Raw genomic sequence first — 13,953 nt, 5'->3', positions numbered from 1 at the left:
GGCCTCTGAGCTAAGGTGGGGAGAGGCAGTCTTGCGGGACTGAGCCTGTAACCCGTGGTGTCTGCTAACTGTAGTTAGTATGAGAATCGTAGGAGCCCTGGCCAGTGTCTTAACTGGTGTGGAAAACCTGTACATCTGGTGTCATATTGTGTGAGAGTAAAGGAGACACACAAGAGTTTTTCTTATACAAATAATACGCCTAATAACCAAGGTGTTTACGTGATTGAGAGAGAGCATTTCAAAGGAGTATGTTAGTCAGTTTTACTAGCACGTATCTATTTGGGTAAGGAGGGTGGAATTGCCTCCAACCTAGTACCAACATAAATTCCAAACGAGTTAAAAAGTAGAAATGTAAGGAGGTATGGTGACTTGACTTAGTCAAGTAGAAGAAGGGAAGGATATGATAAACAGTTCACCAAAGATAAAATGCTAATGACCAATGAAAAACTGAAACTGTTTAGTAGTAACTGAAAAATTCAAGTGAAAACAGCAGTTTTCCAAGTGTAAAGCTGTTCTGAATGTGTGTGTATATATTGTTCATCTAATCAAGTCTATGAAGGGGGCAGTCTTTGTTACACCTGTTTTACAGATGTGTACAGGCCTGTGGGGGTAAGTTGCTATGTGATCATTAACACCTCAGGGGTTGGGCACAGTCCCTGGCCTGTACGGTCTGGCTCCAGGGCTGCCGTAACCACTGCCGTACACTACAATATACTGCCACAGTGGACCCGTTCATAGCAGATGCCTGCCTATCAGACTGCGTCTATGTAACACCATGGGCAAGAGTACAGAGTTGAAGTGAGTGAAGTGAAACCAGTACAGCCTTTTTTTTTTTTTTTAATTTGTGATAAGTAGTCAACACTTGAGATCTTACCCTCCACCAAGTAATTAGACTTTCAGAAAATCTATCTGGGTAAATCATTTGGGGGTGGGGTTTTAGTGGGGTGACTTCAGTTTTGGGTGTGTGCTAAGTCGCTTCAGTCGTGTCCAACTCTGCGACCCCATGGACTGTAGCCCACCAGACTCTCCATCGCATTCTCCAGGCAAAAATACTGGAGTGGGTTGCCATTCCCTTCTCCAAGGGATCTTCGCAATCCAGGGATTGAACCCTTGTCTCTGAAGTCTCCTGCATTGGCAGGTGGATTCTTTACCACTAACGCCATCTGGGAAGTGCTCAATTGTTGTGTACCACATAAGTTTAAAAATAGGAATTGTCCATATCACAGACTAAGAGGTCAGATTAATGAATTGCGTTCCTCCCTGAAGCCACCCCACCACCCCAGATGGTTCTTGCAACACACAGCAACCTGAGTCTCATGGTTCACATCAGCAGACAGTGGACAATTAGAGACTCAGATCTTAACTGTTATTGTTCCAGATTAGAAGCCACTGTACACCACTAAGCTCTGCCAATTCCGAGGCCCACCAACTAAAGCTAAGAGGGTTTCAACCCTCAGGGGAGGGTTGGACTGCTGAAAACAAGGCAGAGGGAAGGTGTCTCCACTGAAGATAGGAGGAATACTGGTCTGATATGCTTAAGAGAACAAGATTCCTTACCCATCACCCAGTAGAGAAGAGGGGCTTCCGTTCATCAGCATGGATTCTACTTTCATGAGAAATTTAGAAGGTAAGTGGGGACCCCCCCCCCCCAGAGACTTGTCCTATGTTAGGGGCAACTAGAGGGCCCACAAGGCATTTTCAGTTTCACACTTAACAAGTAGCTTCTCAGGCATAGTCTCTCGATTGCAAGCCTTAGTGTACATGTTGCATAAAGTTTCCACGCTTGACAATTTTCTCCTCCATGTGTAGCTTCCAGAGATGGGTGGAGTTTACCCAGTACGTGCTGGATTCATCTGTCCGGTTGGCTCCAGCCTCTCCCCGTCAATCCCTCACATTAACCGCTGGAATCCTTCAGTCTGCCTGTGTGGCTCACCACTCACCAAGCTTTCAAAGTCTACGTCAGTTTCCACCTTTCTCAACGCTTCCATTCTTGATGTTTCCTCTCAGGATTTTCCACTGAATAGAACTTGAGCTTTCTGCCCCTTTGCGTTTATATGGTTAACCTATTTTGACTGTTCAAATTCTGTCACTCCTGGGAGGAAAAACTAGCAACTCTGATCATTTTTAGGGGCTTTCTAAATTAGCCCTTTCAGAAAGCCATTAAAGTATTTGTATCCTTTGCCCTGTTAGCCCTCTTCTCGACATCTAAAGAAATTAACCCAGAGTAGAACATACTTTATGCAAATGAATACAGTGATCGAGATTACCAAAGGAACAACTGTGTGAAGTAAGAATAAAGTCAGTGACAAGTCCTGAAGAATATTTCCGTTAGAGGTTAGTAAGGAGTTCATGGAGACCAGGAAAAACCAGTCAACTAGAGAGTAACCTGGCCTGCATACAGATTTCTCGAGGCAGGTCAGGTGGTCTGGTATTCCCATCTTTTTCAGAATTTTCCATAGTTTATTGTGATCCACACAGTCAAAGGCTTTGGCATAGTCAATAAAGCAGAAATAGATGTATTTTTCTGGAACTCTCTTGCTTTTTCCATGATCCAGCGGATGTTGGCAATTTGATTTCTGGTTCCTCTGGCTTCTCTAAAACCAGCTTGAACATCTGGAAGTTCACAGTTCACGTATTGCTGAAGCCTGGCTTGGAGAATTTTGAGCATTACTTTACTAGCATGTGAGATGAGTGCAATTGTGCTGTAGTTTGAGCATTCTTTGGCATTGCCTTTCTTTGGGACTGGAATGAAAACTGACCTTTTCCAGTCCTGTGGCCACTGCTGAGTTTTCCAAACTTGCTGGCATATTGAGTGCAGCACTTTCACAGCATCATCTTTCAGGATTTGAAATAGCTCCACTGGAATTCCATCACCTCCACTGGCTTTGTTCGTAGTGATGCTTTCTAAGTCCCACTTGACTTCACATTCCAAGATATCTGGTTCTAGATGAGTGATCACACCATCGTGATTATCCAGGTCATGAAGATCCTTTTTGTACAGTTATTCTGTGTATTCTTGCCATCTCTTCTTAATATCTTCTGTTTCTGTTAGGTCCATACCATCTCTGTCCTTTATCAAGCCCATCTTTGCATGAAATGTTCCCTTGATATCTCTAAGTTTCTTGAAGAGATCTCTAGTCTTTCCCATTCTGTTGTTTTCCTCTATTTCTTTGCACTGATCGCTGAAGAAGGCTTTCTTATCTCTTCTTGCTATTCTTTGGCACTCTGCATTCAGATGTTTATATCTTTCCTTTTCTCCTTGGCTTTTCGCTTCTCTTCTTTTCACAGCTATTTGTAAGGCTTCCCCAGACAGCCATTTTGCTTTTTTGCATTTCTTTTCCATGGGGGTAGTCTTGATCCCTGTCACAGTGTCATGAACCTCATTCCATAGTTCATCAGGCACTCTGTCTGTCAGATCTAGGGCCTTAAATCTATTTCTCACATCCACTGTATAATCGTAAGGGATTTGATTTAGGTCATACCTGCATGGTCTAGTGGTTTTCCCTGCTTTCTTCAATTTAAGTCTGAATTTGGTAATAAGGAGCTCATGATCTGGGCCACAGTCAGCTCCTGGTCTTGTTTTTGTTGACTGTATAGAGCTTCTTCTCCATCTTTTGCTGCAGAGTGTGTAGCCAATCTGATTTTGGTGTTGACCATCTGGTGATGTCCATGTGTAGAGTCTTCTCTTGTGTTGTTGGAAGAGGGTGTTTGCTATGACCAGTACATCTGTATGCAGGCCAGGAAGCAACAGTTAGAACTGGACATGGAACAACAGACTGGTTCCAAATAGGAAAAGGAGTGCGTCAAGGCTATATTTTGTCACCCTGCTTATTTAACTTATATGCAGAGTACATCATGAGAAATGCTGGACTGGAAGAAACACAAGCTGGAATCAAGATTGCCAGGAGAAATCAATAACCTCAGATATGCAGATGACACCACCCTTATGGCAGAAACTGAAGAGGAACTAAAAAGCCTCTTGATGAAAGTAAAAGAGGAGAGTGAAAAAGTTGGCTTAAAGCTCAACATTCAGAAAACAAAGATCATGGCATCCGGTCCCATCACTCCATGGGAAATAGATGGAGAAACAGTACAAACAGTGTCAGACTTTATTTTTGGGGGCTCCAAAATCACTGCAGATGGTGATTGCAGCCATGAAATTAAAAGACGCTTACTCCTTGGAAGAAAAGTTATGACCAACCTAGATAGCATATTCAAAAGCAGAGACATTACTTTGCCGAATAAGGTCCGTCTAGTCAAGGCTATGGTTTTTCCAGTAGTCATGTATGGATGTGAGAGTTGGACTGTGAAGAAGGCTGAGTGCCGAAGAATTGATGCTTTTGAACTGTGGTGTTGGAGAAGACTTGAGAGTCCCTTGGACTGCAAGGAGATCAGCCCTGGGATTTCTTTGGAAGGAATGATGCTAAAGCTGAAACTCCAGTACTTTGGCCACCTCATGCAAAGAGTTGACTCATTGGAAAAGACTCTGATGCTGGGAGGGATTGAGGGCAGGAGGAGAAGGGGACGACCGAGGATGAGATGGCTGGATGGCATCACAGACTCGATGGACACAAGTCTGAGTGAATTCCGGGAGTCGGTGATGGACAGGGAGGCCTGGCGTGGGGTTGCAAAGAGTCAGACACGACTGAGTGACTGAACTGAACTGAACTGAGAGAGTAACCAGGGAAGAGACGTCAAGGATATAGATGAAGAAGTCAAGAATGATCCACTCAAGTGAAAAGCTCAACCCTGCCCATTGGACTGAGCAGGCAGGAATATAAACGTTACCCTAGCTACATCCAGGCTTTGGCAGGGACAGAAGCCAGAATGCATGGAACTGAGGAGATGGGGAAAGTGTAGAGGTACCAAGAAGCTTGGTTACCGACTAAAAGAGGCTGAGGACAATATACAGAAGGCATACAGGCCGAGGAAGAGTCTTCTTTTAAGATGAAGGTAAATTTACTTTGTTCATGCATTTGACACTTGAGTGCCTTCTATGAGCATGTAGTTTGAAGTGTGAGAAACTCTGGGGTTTGTGGGCTGTGATGGGGCACCCAGCTCCACACACAAGTCTCCCCAGGTCTCATGGGGAGAAGAATGCTCTTTATTTAATTCGGAAGAGGAGGGAAAGAATTTCTGACCCAGATACCAACAGCTTGGGTGGCCATCAAAGCAGGATTGCGGGGAGCAGTGCTGACCTGCCCAGCCCCCACTTGCCACCACTTCCTGCCTGTCATCAAATAAACAGTGTGCCTGCAGCAGGGGAAAAAAAGTTTTGCTTTTATGGAATGTATTTTCCTATGAGAATAGTCAATGGACAAATTTTATGATGTGAGAGTACTATAGGAAAAAAGGTGATGAGATAATTGATGTGATCATAGTATGGTTGGCATTCAGTCACTAAGTTGTGTCCAACTCTTTGCAGCCCCATGGACTGCAGCACGCCAGTCTCCTCCATCCTTCACTATCTCCCGGAACTTGCTCAGACTCATGTCCATTGAGTTGGTGATGCCATCCAACCATCTCATCCTCTGTCACCCCCTTTTCCTTCTGCCCTCAATCTTTCCCTGCCTCAGAGTCTTTTCCAGTGAGTTGGCTCTTCGCATCATGTGGACAAAGGATTGGAGCTTCAGGTTTTGTATCAGTCCTTCCAGTGATTACTCAGGGTTGATTTTCATTAGGATTGACTGGTTTGATCTGTGCAGGAGTCTTCTCCAGCACCACAGGTAGCACAGAGTATGGTAATACTTTTCTATAAGCTATCAAGGAAGACCTTGGATGAGATGACGTTTGAACCAAGATACATGACGTTTGAACCAAGATACATGACGTGAGGAAGCAAGATGGTAAGATGTGGAGACTGGCTGCCTTTTCCACGTACACAGGCAAAGGAAAAGAGTGAAGATCCTAAAGGAGGTGGTGCTTGGCTTCTCTGAGCAGCATCGACAATACCAGGAAGGCTTGAGCAGAGTGGGTGAGAGGGAACATGGTGGAAGCTGAGGTCAGGGAGGTGGCAGCGGGCCACGGCTTTCTAGGTCACCCTGACGTTTAGACTTCATTCTGATCTGGGATGCTGCTGCTGCAAACGTTGAGCAGAGGATTCTTTAAGACTTTCTGTTGACAAAAAGATCACTGTGGTTGTGTATTGAGAGACAAAAGAAGGAAATGGCAAATCATTAGTCAGGAGACAATCGTAATAGTCTCTAAAGCACGAGCAAAACTTAGGTGCTGTGTAGTATAGCTGGCCAAAGATAGGACACAAAGAGCAGAAGGAGAACGTCCTGGAAGTTAACCTCGGTGACAGGAGACTTCTGAACAGCCCTCCTTCTACAGGCACAGCAAATGTACAGCAACACACGGGCAAGTACCTCTATAGGAATCTAGGTACAGCTGAGCAACCCTTGTGTGCTGAGTCGTGTCTGACTCTGCAATCCCATGGACTATAGCCCACCAGGCTCCTCTGTCCATGGAATTTTTTAAGCAAGAATACTAGAGGGGGTTACCATTTCCTCCTTCAGGGGATCTCCCTGACCCAGGGGTCGAACCTGCATCTCCTGCGTCCCCTGCATTAGCAGGCGGATTCTTTACCGCTGAGATACCATAGAAGCCCTCTGAACAACTTTACACATCAGGTAAATGAGGAAATACCCACATCAAAACAGAGAGGTGAGGCTGAGACACAATTTCACCAGCTCCACCCTGGCCAGCACAGTACCATACAGTCAAAATTTTCTCCGAGGGGCGAAGGGTTTGCATCCCACATTTAGCACCTCAACTGATAAGATTCCTGTGCAAGAGATGGCTTCACTGGTGAATTCTGCCAAACATTTAAAGAATGAATACCAACACTTCTCAAACTTCCAAAAAATAAAAGAGTAGAAAATACTTCCAAACTCGTTTTTTCTGAGGCTGTCATTATCATGACGCTAAAACTAGATAATGGTTAATATCCAAAATATATAAAGCATCCATGCACTGAACATCAAAAGAAAAAAAAAAAAGGCAATTTAAAAATGGGCAGAAGACCTGAATAGTTGTTTTTTTCAAATAAGAAATACAAATGGCTGACAGGTACATGAAAATGTGCTCAGCATCACCAATCATCAGGGAAACAAAACTCAAAATCACAATGACATCACCTCACACCTCTTAGGATGGCTATTATCAACAAGACAAAAGATGACAAATAGTGGTGAGAATGTGTAGAGAAGACAACCCTTGTGCATTGCTGGCTGGAATGTAAACTAGCACAGCCACTCTGGGAAACAGTGTGGAAGTTCCTCAGGAGATTAAAAATAGAACATGATCCAGCAATTCTACTTCTGGGTATGTATCCAAAGGAAACAGAACCATTATCTTCAAGAGACAGCTAACTTCTCAAGTTCACTGCAGTATTCTTCTCTATAGCCAAGGTATGGAAACCACCTCAGTGTCTGTCAACAGATGAACTGACCAAGAAAAGAATTGTGATAAGTATATACACACAATAAAATCTTACTCTGTCTTTAAAAAGAAGGAAATCCTGTCATTTGTGACAATATAGATGAGACTGTTAGGTCATTCTGCTAAGTGAAATAAGCTAGAAAAAGAAAATTACTGTATACTATTCCTTATATGTAGAATCAAAAAAAAATAAAAATAATAAGAACAGAGAAGTAGAAAATTGATTTGCAGGGGCTGAAGGGTGGGGGAAATCGGAGAGGTTAATAAAAGGGTACAAAGTTTTAGTTATAAGAAGAATAAGGTCTGTGGATCTAATGAGTAACCTGGTAACTAGAGTTGATGATATTGTATTGTATAATTGAAATTTACTAAGGAAGTAGAACCTAAATGTTCTCACCCTTCCCCTCCCAAAAGGTAAGAACGTGAGGTGATGGATATGTTAACTTTATGGTAGGAATAATTTCACAGTGTGTAATATATCAAATCATCATACTATACACTGCAATTACCTTATAATTTTATTTGTCAATTATATGTCAATAAAGTTGAAAAAGAATGTGCTAATAGCATTAATTACTTGGAGTAGGAGTTAAGGAAGTTTAAAAAAAGAGGAGATAAGCTGCAAAATCAACAGGAGAAAGGGAAGAACTGAGTGGTCAGGAGTGGAGGTGGAAGAAAGGCAAATGGAGAGAGCCTGGAGTACAGGCTCATACAGAGGACACTTTGCAGAAAATGTCTTTTTCGAAAAGCATCTTTCCCTTCTGAAAGCATCTCCATCATTGAGGAAAGCACCGGCTGCTTGATGAGAAAATGAGGCATAGCAGTAGCTGTGGACTCTGCAGCCTTGCTGTGGGTTTAACCCCCAGTCTACAGTAAAGAATTCCATCGACAGAGGAGCCTGGTGGGCTACAGTCCATGGGGTCACAGAGTCGGACATAAGTGAGCGACTGACACTTTCAACCTTTTTCAACTTTGGATAAGTTATATACTCTCCCTGTGCCTGTTTCTTCATCTGTGGTGGTGGTGTTTAGTTCCTAAGTCGTGTCTGACTCTTGTGACACTATGGACTGTACCCTGCCAGGCTCCTTGGTCCATGGGATTTTCCAGGCAAGAATACTGGAGTGGGTTGCCATTTCCTTCTGCAGGGGATCTTCCCAACCCAGGGGTCGAACCCAATCGAATCCTGCACTGGCAGATGGATTCTTTACCACTGAGCCACCAGGTACTATAATGGTGCAATGAATCAATAAATGGAAGCATTTAAAAATAGCCTGGCACGTGATAAATGTTTAGTCCATAAGTACTGTTCTTACTGGGATGCCGAATAGCTTCTGACTGATTTAGAGGCTAGATTCTGGAGACAAAACCCCTGTCAAATCCCAACTCTGACCCCTACTTGTTGTGGAAATTTGGGAAAGTTACTAAACTTCCCTCTGCCTCTTTGTTTATGTCTGAAGTGAGAATGATTAAAGACCCTTCCTCATAGGATTATGTGAAGGATCAACTAGATTAATATAAGCAAAGTGCATTTAAATGCATTTAAGAGTTTGCTATTATTAGTGTTACCAAAGAACTTTGAAACTATCAGTGTTTGTATCTATCTACCCTGCTTTGTTTGCGTAGTTGATATCAGCCCAGTGCTGGTGGAGGACTCATGAGCTGCTTCTGGAGTGGAATCCTGACCCCCTTACTCCTCATGACCTCAAGCAAGGAGCCTCTGGTGCTGAGGCAGCTGCAGTTCAGTTCAGTTCAGTTCAGTCACTCAGTCATGTCCAACTCTTTGCAACCCCATGGACTGCAGCATGCCAGGCCTCCCTGTCCATCACCAACTCCCAGAGTTTACTCAAACTCATGCCGATTGAGTCGGTGATGCCATCCAACCATCTCATCCTCTGTTGTCCCCTTCTCCTCCTGCCTTCAATCTTTCCCAGCATCAGGGTCTTTTCTAAGGAGTCAGTTCTTCACATCAGGTGGCCAAGGTATTGGAGTTTCAGCTACAGCACTTCCAATGAATACTCAGGACTGATTTCCTTTAGGATGGACTGGTTGGATCTCCTTGCAGTCCAAGGGACTCTCAAGAGTCTTCTCTAACACCACAGTTCAAAAGCATCAATTCTTCAGCACTCAGCTTTCTCTATAGTTCAACTCTCACATCCATACATGGAAAAACCATAGCTATGACTAGATGGACCTTTGTTGGCAAAGTAAGGTCTCTGTTTTTTAATATGCTGTCTAGGTTGGTTATAGCTTTTCTTCCAAGGAGTAAGCATCTTTTAATTTCATGACTGCAGTCACCATCTGCAGTGGTTTTGGAGCCCCCCAAAATAAACTGTCACTGTTTCCATTGTTTCCCCATCTATTTGCCATGAAGTGATATTAAAAAGCATCAATATTACTTTGCCAACAAAGGTCTGTCTAGTCAAAGCTATGGTTTTTCCATTGGTCACGTATGGATGTGAAAGTTGGACTGTGAAGCAAGCTGAGTGCCGAAGAATTGATGCTTTTGAACTGTGGTGTTGGAGAAGACTCTTGAGAGTCCCTTGGACTGCAAGGAGATCCAACCAGTCCATCCTAAAGGAGACCAGTCCTGGGGGTTCATTGGAAGGACTGATGCTGAGGCTGAAACTCCAATACTTTAGCCACCTCATGTGAAGAGTTGACTCACTAGAGAAGACCCTGATGCTGGGAGGGATTGAGGGCAGGAGGAGAAGGGGACAACAGAGGATGAGATGGCTGGATGGCATCACCGACTCGATGCACACGAGTTTGGGTGAACTCCGGGAGTTGGTGATGGACAAGGAGGCCTGGCGTGCTGCAATTCATGGGGTCACAAAGAGTCAGACACGACTGAGTGACTGAACTGAACTGATGGGACCCAGATGCCATGATCTTAGTTTTCTGAATGTTTCTGAGGCAGCTTCAGCAATACTTTAGTTTGGGGTAGCAACACTGTTTTGAAAACCCCAAGCCCCACAAATCTAAGTTTGCTTAGGTTGGCAGTTTCAGATGCCCTCAGATAAAGCAGAATACTTTCTACAGTAATTTGTGTGCATGTGTGTTCAATTGCTTCACTCATGTCTGACTCTTTGTGATCCTGTGGACTGTGGCCTGCCAGGCTCCTCTGTCCTTGAGATTCTCCAGGCAAGAATACTGGAGTGGGTTGCCATGCCAGGATTCTTCCTGATCTGTCTCTTCCTGACTTCCAGGGAATCTTCCTAACCCAGAGATCAAGGCTGCATCTCCTGTACTGGCAAGTGGATTTGTTTTTACTACTGAGTCACCAGGGAAGCCTTAAAGTAGTTTGAGCCCTTTTTAAAATTTGTGACATTTATACTATTTATAACAATAAATTTATAAAATTTTGTAAGAAAAGATACCTTGAAGCCTTATTTAGTGTCCAGGAGACTACACTTTGCTATCGAAAACATTGACTTCAGTGAGGTGAATATTCATGTCAGTCTGTTTTTGGATTAGGTTTGGCTGTATGTAATAAAAAGTTCACACTGACAGTGATTCAAATAAGACTTTAATTGGAGTGACCATATTCTCAACTCAAACAGCTAAATGTATTATTATAGAAGCATGGGGATAATAGATTTGAAGGAAAACCAGCGGCAGCTATCATAGTCACACATTAGCTATTAAAAGAACTCCCAATTTCTTGAACCTTTTCTGCTCAATGACTGTAAAACCCTGCTGTGTCACATGTTGTAACTTGAGATCTGAGATATCTTCAAGAGAATTTAGCTTCTAGCTTTAGAATTTAAATATTTCAAAGGAGTTAAATGCAAAAATAATAATAATAAAAGCTTATAAAAAGAAAAATAAGCAAATCTAAACTGCTTGTGCTCAGCCAATGTTACAAGGCATGTTGAAATGTGTACCTTCTCACCAGAGTTTAGGCCCAGCTGTATCCCACGTTGACATTGTTATATAAATAGCACAAAAGCCACAGAGGACACTTTTTAAGTGGCTAGGAGAAAATGACCCATGCAAAATGACATGGAACAGTCAAAGAATATCAGAGATCTGAAGTTAATTGCACACTTGAAACCAGAAGCTCAAGTGAGGCCAGAGCCCGCCATGCCTCTGATTTGGTATCTGAGGGCTTGAAGGTAAAAGTGCCTTGCTGGCCTCTTAGTCATGCCGAGGGGAATCCAACAGAGTTCATTTCCATTCCTCTTAGGAAGGGAATGTTGCAAGGCCTAGCATATTTTTGTAGCTGAGACTATACAAAAATATGGCCCTAACCCAAGAAGGCAAGAGGTCAGTGAGCTGAGTACAGGATTTGAGGAAGGAAATGCTGACAAAAGCTTTTACTAAGAATCTTTGAGGATATCTGAATCTGCAGTCCTTTGAAACTCATTTGCTGGCTGGAAATCTGAGAACATTTCCATGTGAAGAATTTTTGAAGAGTATCTTGACGGGTTTTCGCCCTTACGCAGATGGTAAGAACTAAACCGTAACCAACCTAGAGATTCATGGTCCAAAAAGCAGCTTTTCTGGGAACTTGAGCCTCACAAAGTCACAGGAGTAGGAAATGGAAATACTTAATCGAGTTAAAGTCACTAATGTTTAGAAAGCCTCCACTGCTCGAGGGCACAGTTCCTTGCATCTAGTGCAAAAGCCAGTTTTATTCCAAGAAAAATACAGAGAGCTGTTGTTGTTGAGATCTAGTAAAGCAAGCATGGATCAAGCAGGCCTTTAACAAACAGCCCTTTATTGCCACAAAAATCCCCTGACCTCCCTGACCCTGAATTGCTGCAGTGTCCAACTCTAGGACTCAGAAACCAAAATGTTACCACTGACCCACAATGTGGAATGCCCTCCCTCCCCCATACTCAGAAGAATTTTGGAACTGGGTTTACTATTTATCCCTACAAGTCTGATTAAATCATCAGATCCAGGGTATGACTTCTTGGAAACCTCACATCAGGGAGCCTCTAAGTCCCTCTCTCCAGACACCCTGAAACCAGTTCCCTGCTAAAACTGAGTTCCTCTGCTGAATTTCTAGTTATCAGCTCTGTCCAAAACTATTGTGTATTCCTTTTCTCATTCTGCACTTGTTCTCCCTCAAGACAGAGGAGTTTCAAAGAAAAGGGGAGACTGTAATTGAGCAGGATCCTATGAGGCCTTCCCATGACAGATCCTTCCTATGTCTTCCACCTACATCTTGTTTGTAGAAAAACTAGCCTCCTAGGCCCTCCCAGAGTCCCAGAGAGCACGGGGAAGTGAGAAAGCACAGAAACAAAGGAAAACAGTCAAGCAAGACAAAATAATAACTGGTCAGGTGTTAAACAAAGTCATGGAAGTTTAGCTCCTCTCAAGGGCTATAGATAATATTCTGAGCCACATTTTTGAGCTGTTTGGCTGGTACTGAAAGTCCTCCCAGATGGAAGAAGTTAACTGCATGTTGACCACAAGCATGTAGAACCCAGACAGGCTGGAACCAGAAGGTTGATAATGTTGATTCCCAATCACCATCCCAACAACCCATCAGAAGAATGTCCACAAGCTGGTCACAAACCCTGCAACCCTGTCCCTCACCCTCTCTTTTAAAACCTTTCCTGAAAGCTATCAGGGAATTTGAGTCTCTTGAGCGTTGGCTGCCCATCTTCCTTGTTTGGCCCTGTACTTCACTTCATCACAGCCCAGTGTTAGCAGATTGGCTTTACTGCACCCAGGTGAGCAGACCCAAATTTGGTTTAGTAACAACCTCAGGACAGAGTGAGCCCCTTGCTACAAGTGTTCAGGGCCCAGCGGTCATCAGAGTTTTGTCGGTGCGTTACAGCATGTGATGGATCAGACACAGGCACTCTCTATGCACCTTGCGCGGATATGCTGCAACTGGCAGGCGTCTTGAGCCTTCCTCCCAGAGACTGCTATTAAATGTCAGTTATCATTTCAACTGCCATGCATTGCATTTTTACTGTGTGCAGGGTACAGGCACTCTCCGTAGTCCTTGAATCAATCCTGCAATACAGGAATTAGGTTCCATGTAATACGATGAGGAAACCAGGCTTCAAAGAAGTGAAGGTGACTACTCAAAGTTCAAGGCAGCCAGCCTGGTTCCATACTCCACTGTCTCTTCACACCTTCTTAATTTCTTCAAACTTATCTCATTCCTGGGCCACAAGAAGTAGCTTCTCAGCCTGTTGCTAAAGCTGCCACCACCCAGTCCCTACTTCCCCAATCTTGAAAGGCAACTTAGAAAACTCACATGCTTGTTTACTCTGAAACCTACAAAAAATTCTCCAAAACTCATCTTGTTTCTTTTCCAAACCTACTGCTGTAGGTGTTAAAAATTGAATATTTTGAGTTAAACACAAGCACCCAACCACCTACAATATCCTGTTCTGCCATCTTCCACTTTCCTTTCTTCATTCTCTGCGGTTAGAGTTCAAGAGTGAGAGCAGTTTGTACCAACCCAGAGAGGCTCCTTTGCCTGTCAGACACTTTTACTGGATGATGAATAACTTGAGGAAAGGGGCAATTTTATTTTGCCTCCCT

This window comes from Capricornis sumatraensis, chromosome 8 (genome assembly GCF_032405125.1).
Source record: "Capricornis sumatraensis isolate serow.1 chromosome 8, serow.2, whole genome shotgun sequence".
In the NCBI taxonomy this organism is placed as follows: Eukaryota; Metazoa; Chordata; class Mammalia; order Artiodactyla; family Bovidae; genus Capricornis; species Capricornis sumatraensis.
The sequence above is the reverse complement of the archived record's forward strand: the minus strand, read 5'-3'. Positions refer to the sequence as shown.